The following is a 7,821-nucleotide window of genomic DNA, read 5'->3' as shown; positions in this document are numbered from 1 at the left end:
ACCTGCCCCCACCACTAACCTCTGCTGCCCTGACAATCCCAAGGGAACCCCACCAACTGACATCCGGAACCTGGGCTGGCCCCTTTTCCTTCACAGGGAAAAGAGCCTGTGTTTGTCTCCAGGTGCCTCTGGCCTTGAGTGGCCAGACGCCTCCAAAAATTCAAAACGATTAAGGATGTGTCACAGACCGACCCTGCCCCCACCTCAAACCTGTCCTGCCCTGACAGTCCCAAGGGAACCCTTCCAACTGACATCAGGTTCCAGGGCTGCCAACGTTTCCTTCACAGGGAAAAGGGCCGGTGTTTGTCTCCGAGCGCCTGTGTCCCAGTGTGGCCGGCCGCCTCCAAAAAATCCAAACAATGAAGGATATGCCCCAGGCCCAACCTGCCCCCACCTCAAACCTGTGCTGCCCTGACAGTCCCAAGGGAACCCTAAAAACTGAAATCAGGAACCCTGGCTGGCTACTTTTCCTCACAGGGGAAAGGGCCTGTGTTTTTCTCCAGGAACCAGTGGCCATGAGTCACTGGACACCTCCAAAAAATCCAAACGATTAAAGATACGTTCCAGACCCAACCTGCCCCACCTCAAAACTGTACTGCACTGACAGTCCCAAGGGAACCCTACAAACTGACATCAGCAACCTGGGGTGGCCCCTTTTCTTTCTAAGAAGAAATGGCCGGTCATTTTCTCCAGGGGCCTGTGGCCCTGAGTCGCCGGACGCCTCCAAATAATCCAAATGATTAATGATGTGTTCCAGACCCAACCTGCCCTACCTCAAACCTGTGCTACCCTGACAGTCCCAAGGGAACCCTAAAAACTGACATCAGCAAGCTGGGCAGGCCTCATTTCTTTCCAAGAAAAAATGGCCAATCTTTGTCTCCTGGGGCCTGTGGACCCGAGTGGCCGGACGCCTCCAAAAGATCCAAACGATTAAGCATATATTCCTGACCCAACCTACCACCACCTCAAAAGTGTGCTCCCCGGACAGTCCCAAGGCAACCCTACAAACTGACAGCAGGAACCTGGGCTGGCCCCTTTTCTTTCCAAGAAAAAATGGCCAGTCATTCCCTCCAGGGGCCCGTGTCCCTGAGTGGCCGGACGCCTCCAAAAAATCCAAACGATTAAGGATATGTCCCAGACCCAACCTCCCCCACCACTAACCTGTGCTGCCCTGACAGTCCCAAGGGAACCCTACAAACTGACATCAGCAACCTGGGCTAGCAACTTTTCCTTCACGGGAAAAGGGCTGGTCTTTTACTCCAGGACCCTGTGGCCTTGAGTGGCCGGACGCCTCCAAAAAATCCAAACGATTAAGGATGTGTTACAGACCTCACCTGCCCCCACCTCAAACTTGTCCCGCTCTGACAGTCCCAAGGGAACCCTAAAAACTGAAATCAGGAACCTGGGCTGGTAACTTGTCCATCACAGGGAAAAGGGCCAGTGTTTTTCTCCAGGAACCTGTGGCCCTGAGTCGCCGGACACCTCCCAAAAATCCAAACGATTAAAGATACGTTCCAGACCAAACCTGCCCCACCCCAAACCTGTACTGCACTGACAGTCCCAAGGGAACCCTACAAACTGACATCAGCAACCTGGGGTGGCCCCTTTTCTTTCGAAGAAAAAATGGCCGGTCATTTTCTCCAGGGGTCTGTGGCCCTGAGTCGCCGGACACCTCCAATACATCCAAACGATTAAGGATGTGACCCAGACCTAACCTGCCCCCACCTCAAACCAGTGCTGCCCAGACAGTCCCAAGGGAACCCTATAAACAGACATCAGCAACCTGGGCTGGCCCCTTTTCTTTCCAAGAAAACTGGCCAGGCATTTTCTCCAGAGGCCAGTGTCCCTGAGTGGCCGGACACCTCCAAAAAATCCAAACGATTAAGGATATTTCCCAAACCCAACCTTCCCCACCACTAACCTGTGCTACCCTGACAGTCCCAAGGGAACCCTTAAAACTGACATCAGCAACCTGGGCTTGCAACTTTTCCTTCAGAGGAAAAGGGCTGGTCTTTGACTCCAGGACCCTCTGGCCTTGAGTGGCCGGACGCCTCCAAAAAATCCAAACGAATAAGGATGTGTCACAGACCCAACCTGCCCCCACCTCAAACCTATCCTGCCCTGACAGACCCAAGGGAACCCTTTAAACAGACATCAGCAACCTGGACTGGCCCCTTTTCTTTCCAAGAAAAATGGCCGGTCATTTTCTCCAGAGGCCAGTGTCCCTGAGTGGCGGGATGCCTCCAAAACATCCAAACGATTAAGGATGTGACCCAGACCTAACCTGCCCCCACCTCAAACCTGTCCTGCCCTGACAGTCCCAAGGGAACCCTTAAAACTGACATCAGCAACCTGGGCTAGCAACATTTCCTTCACGGGAAAAGGGCCGGTGTTTGTCTCCAGGCGCCTGTGGCCTTGAGTAGCCTGACGCCTCCAAAAAATCCAAACGATTAAGGATATTTTCCTGACCCAACCTGCCCCAACCTCAAATGTGTGCTACCCAGACAGTCCCAAGTCAACTCTACCAGCTGACATCAGGGACCTGGGCTGGCCCCTTTTCTTTCCAAGAATAAATGGCCGGTGTTTGGTTCCAGGCGCCTGTGGCCCTGAGTGGCCGGACGCCTCCAAAAGATCCAAACGATTAAGGATATTTTCCTGACCCAACCTGCCCCCACCTCAAACCTGTGCTGCCCAGACAGTCCGAAGGCAACCCTACAAACTGACAGCAGGAACCTGGGCTGGCCCCATTTCTTTCCCAAAAAAAATGGCCAGTCATTTTCTCCAGGGGCCCGTGTCCCTGAGTGGCCGGACACCTCCAAAAAATCCAAATGATTATGGATATGTCGCAGACCCAGCCTGCCCCCACCACTAACCTGTGCTGCCCTGACAGTCCCAAGGGAACCCTCAAACTGACATCAGCAACCTGGGCTAGCAAGTTTTCCTTCACGGGAAAAGGGCTGGTCTTTTACTCCACGACCCTGTGGCCTTGAGTGGCCAGACTTCTCTAAAAAATCCAAACGATTAAGGATGTGTCACAGACCCACCCTGCCCCAACCTCTAACCTGTCCTGCCCATACTGTCCCAAGGCAACCCTGCCATCTGACATCAGGTTCCAGACCTGGCAACGTTTCCTTCACTGGGAAAAGGGCCGGTGTTTGTCTCCAGGCGCCTGTGTCCCACTGTGGCCGGAGGCCTCCAAAACATCCAAACGATGAAGGATATGCCCCAGGCCCAACCTGCCCCCACCTCAAACCTGTGCTGCCCTGACTGTCCCGAGGGAACCCTACAAACTGACATCAGCAACCTAGGGTGGCCCCTTTTCTTTCTAAGAAAAAATGGCCGGTCATTTTCTCCAGGGGTCTGTGGCCCCGAGTCGCCGGACGCCTCCAAAACATCCAAACGATTAAGGATATTTCCCAGACCCAACCTGCCCCCACCATTAACCTGTGCTGCCCTGATAGTCCCAAGGGAGCCCTACAAAATGACATCAGCTACCTGGGCTGGCAACCTTTCCTTCACAGTGAAAAGGGCCGGTGTTTGTCTCCAGGCGCCTGTGGCCTTCAGTAGCCTGACGCCTCCAAAACATCCAAACAATGAAGGATATGTACCAGACCCAACCTGCAGCCACCTCAAACCGGTGCTGCACTGACAGTCTCAAGGGAACCCTAAAAACTGACCTAAGGTTCCAGGGCAGGCCTCATTTCTTTCCAAGAAAAAATGGCCGATCTTTGTCTCCAGGGGCCTGTGTCCCTGAGTGGCCGGACGCCTCCAAAAGATCCAAACGATTAAGCATATTTTCCTGACCCAACCTGCCCCCACCTCAAACCAGTGCTGCCCAGACAGTCCCAAGGCAACCCTGCAAACTGACAGCAGGAACCTGGGCTGGCCCCTTTTCTTTCCAAGAAAAAATGGCCAGTCATTTTCTCCAGGGGCCTGTGTCCCTGAGTGGCCGGACACCTCCAATACATCCAAACGATTAAGGATATGTCCCTGACCCAACCTCCCCCACCACTAACCGGTGCTGCCCTGACAGTCCCAAGGGAACCCTGAAAACTGACATCAGCAACCTGGGCTAGCAACTTTTCCTTCACAGTGAAAAGGGCTGGTCTTTTACTCCACGACCCTGTGGCCTTGAGTGGCCGGATGCCTCCAAAACATCCAAACAATTAAGGATGTGTCACAGACCCACCCTGCCCCCACCTCTAACCTTTGCTGCCCATACTGTCCCAAGGCAACCCTGCCATCTGACATCAGGTTCCAGGCCTGACAACGTTTCCTTCACAGGGAAAAGGGCCGGCGTTTGACTCCACGCGCCTGTGTACCTGAGTTGCTGGATGCCTCCAAAACATCCAAACGATGAAGGATATGCCCCAGGCCCAACCTGCCCCCACCTCAAACCTGTGCTGCCCTGACAGTCTCAAGGGAACCCTACAAACTGACAGCAGGAACCTGAGCTGGCAACTTTTCCTTCACAGGGAAAAGGGCCAGTGTTTTTCTCCAGGAACCGGTGGCCCTGAGACGCCGGACACCTCCAAAAAATCTAAACGATTAAAGATACGTTCCAGACCCAACCTGCCCCCAACTCAAACCGGTGCTGCACTGACAGTCCCAAGGGAACCCTACAAACTGACATCAGCAACCTGGGGTGGCCCATTTTCATTCTAAGAAAAAATGGCCGGTCATTTTCTCCAAGGGCCTGTGGCCCTGAGTTTCCGGACGCCTCCAAAAAATCCAAACGATTAAGGATGTGACCCAGACCTAACCTGCCCCCACCGCAAATGTGTGCTGCCCTGACAGTCCCAAGGCAACCCTGCAAACTGACAGCAGGAACCTGGGCTGGCCCCTTTTCTTTCCAAGAAAAAATGGCCAGTCATTTTCTCCAGGGGCCCGTGTCCCTGAGTGGCCGGACACCTCCAAAAAATCCAAACGATTAAGGATATGTCCCAGACCCAACCTCCCCCACCACTAACATGTGTTGCCCTTACAGTCCCAAGGGAACCCTACAAACTGACATCAGCAACCTGGGCTAGCAACTTTTCCTTCACGGGAAAAGGGCTGGTCTTTTACTCCACGACCCTGTGGCCTTGAGTAGCCGGACGCCTCCAAAAAATCCAAACGATTTAGGATGTGTCACAGACCCAACCTGCCCCAATCTCAAACCAATCCTGCCCTGACAGTCCCAAGGGAACCCTACCAACTGAAATCAGGAACCTGGGCTGGCAACTTTTCATTCACAGGGAAAAGGGCCAGTGTTTTTCTCCAGGAACCTGTGGCCCTGAGTGGCCGGACACCTCCAAAAAATCCAAACGATTAAGGATATTTTCCTGACCCAACCTGCCCCACCTCAAACCTGTACTGCACTGACAGTCCCAAGGGAACCCTACAAACTGACAGCAGGAACCTGGGGTGGCCCCTTTTCTTTCTAAGAAAACATGGACGGTCATTTTCTCCAGGGGTCTGTGGCCCTGAGTCGCCGGACGCCTCCAAAAAATCCAAACGATTAAGGATGTGACCCAGACCCAGCCTGCCCCCACCATTAACCTGTGCTGCCCTGACAGTCCCAAGGGAGCCCTACAAAATGACATCAGCAACCTGGGCTGGCAACCTTTCCTTCACAGTGAAAAAGGGCCGGTGTTTGTCTCCAGGCGCCTGTGGCCTTCAGTAGCCTGACGCCTCCAAAAAATCTAAAATATTAAAGATATGTACCAGACCCAACCTGCACCCACCTCAAACCGGTGCTGCACTGACAGTCTCAAGGGAACCCTAAAAACTGACCTAAGGTTCCAGGGCAGGCCTCATTTCTTTCCAAGAAAAAATGGCCGATCTTTGTCTCCAGGGGCCTGTGGCCCTGAGTGGCCAGACGCCTCCAAAAGATCCAAACGATTAAGCATATATTCCTGACCCAACCTGCCCCCACCTCAAACCAGTGCTGCCCTGACAGTCCCATGGCAACCCTAAAAACTGACAGCAGGAACCTGGGCTGGCCCCTTTTCTTTCCAAGAAAAAATGGCCAGTCATTTTCTCCAGGGGCCTGTGTCCCTGTGTGGCCGGACACCTCCAATACATCCAAACGATTAAGGATATGTCCCAGACCCAACCTCCCCCACCACTAACCTGTGCTGCCCTGACAGTCCCAAGGGAACCCTGAAAACTGACATCAGCAACCTGGGCTGGCAACCTTTCCTTCACAGTGAAAAAGGGCCGGTGTTTGTCTCCAGGACCCTGTGGCCTTGAGTAGCCTGACGCCTCCAAAAAATCCAAACTATTAAAGATATGTCCCAGACCCAACCTGCCCCCACCTCAAATCTGTGCTGCCCTGACAGTCCCAAGGGAACCCTATAAACAGACATGAGAAACCTGGGCTGGCAACTTTTCCTTCACAGGGAAAATGGCCGTCTTTTTCTCCAGGAGCCTGTGTCCATGAGTCGCCGGCCGCCTCCTCAAAATCCAAACGATTAAGGATGTGTCCCAGACCTAACCTGCCCCACCCTTAAATTTGTGCTGCCCTGATAGTCCCAAGGGAACCCTACAAACTGAACACAGGAACCTGGGCTGGCCTCATTTCTTTCCAAGAAAAGATGGCCGATCTTTTCCCCAGAGGCCTTTGGCCCTGAGTGGCTGGCCGCCTCCAAAAATTCCAAACGATTAAAGATATGTCCCTGACCCAACCTGCCCCCACCTCAAACCTGTGCTGTCCTTACAGTCCCAAACGAACCCTATAAACTGACAGCAGGAACCATGGCTGGCCCCTTTTCTTTCCAAGAATAAATGGCAGGTGTTTGTCTCAAGGGGCCTGTGGACCTGAGTGACCAGATGCCTCCAAAAGATCCAAACGATTAAGGATGCGACCCAGACCCACCTGCCCCCACCTCAAATGTGTGCTGCCCTGACAGTCCCAAGGCAACCCTATAAACAGACATCAGCAACCTGGGCTGGCCCCTTTTCTTTCCAAGAAAAAATGGCCAGTCATTTCCTCCAGGGGCCTGTGACCCTGTAGGGCCGGACACCTCCAAAAAATCCAAACGATTAAGGATATGTCCCAGACCCAACATCCCCCGCCTCTAACCTGTGCTGCCCTGACAGTCCCAAGGGAACCCTACAAACTGACATCAGCAACCTGGGCTAGCAACTTTTCCTTCACGGGAAAAGGGCTGGTCTTTGACTCCAGGACCCTCTGGCCTTGAGTGGCCGGACGCCTCCAAAAAATCCAAACGAATAAGGATGTGTCACAGACCCAACCTGCCCCCACCTCAAACCTATCCTGCCCTGACAGACCCAAGGGAACCCTTTAAACAGACATCAGCAACCTGGACTGGCCCCTTTTCTTTCCAAGAAAAATGGCCGGTCATTTTCTCCAGAGGCCAGTGTCCCTGAGTGGCCGGATGCCTCCAAAACATCCAAACGATTAAGGATATTTCCCAGACCCAACCTGCCCCCACCTCAAACCTGTGCTACCCTGACAGTCCCAAGGGAACCCTTAAAACTGACATCAGCAACCTGGGCTAGCAACATTTCCTTCACGGGAAAAGGGCCGGTGTTTGTCTCCAGGCTCCTGTGGCCTTGAGTAGCCTGACGCCTCCAAAAAATCCAAACAATTAAGGATATTTTCCTGACCCAACCTGCCCCAACCTCAAATGTGTGCTGCCCAGACAGTCCCAAGTCAACTCTACCAGCTGACATCAGGGACCTGGGCTGGCCCCTTTTCTTTCCAAGAATAAATGGCCGGTGTTTGGTTCCAGGCGCCTGTGGACCTGAGTGGCCGGACGCCTCCAAAAGATCCAAACGATTAAGGATATTTTCCTGACCCAACCTGCCCCCACC

This window comes from Anomalospiza imberbis, chromosome 12 (genome assembly GCF_031753505.1).
Source record: "Anomalospiza imberbis isolate Cuckoo-Finch-1a 21T00152 chromosome 12, ASM3175350v1, whole genome shotgun sequence".
NCBI classification, from domain to species: Eukaryota; Metazoa; Chordata; class Aves; order Passeriformes; family Viduidae; genus Anomalospiza; species Anomalospiza imberbis.
Note: the sequence above shows the minus strand (reverse complement) of the source record.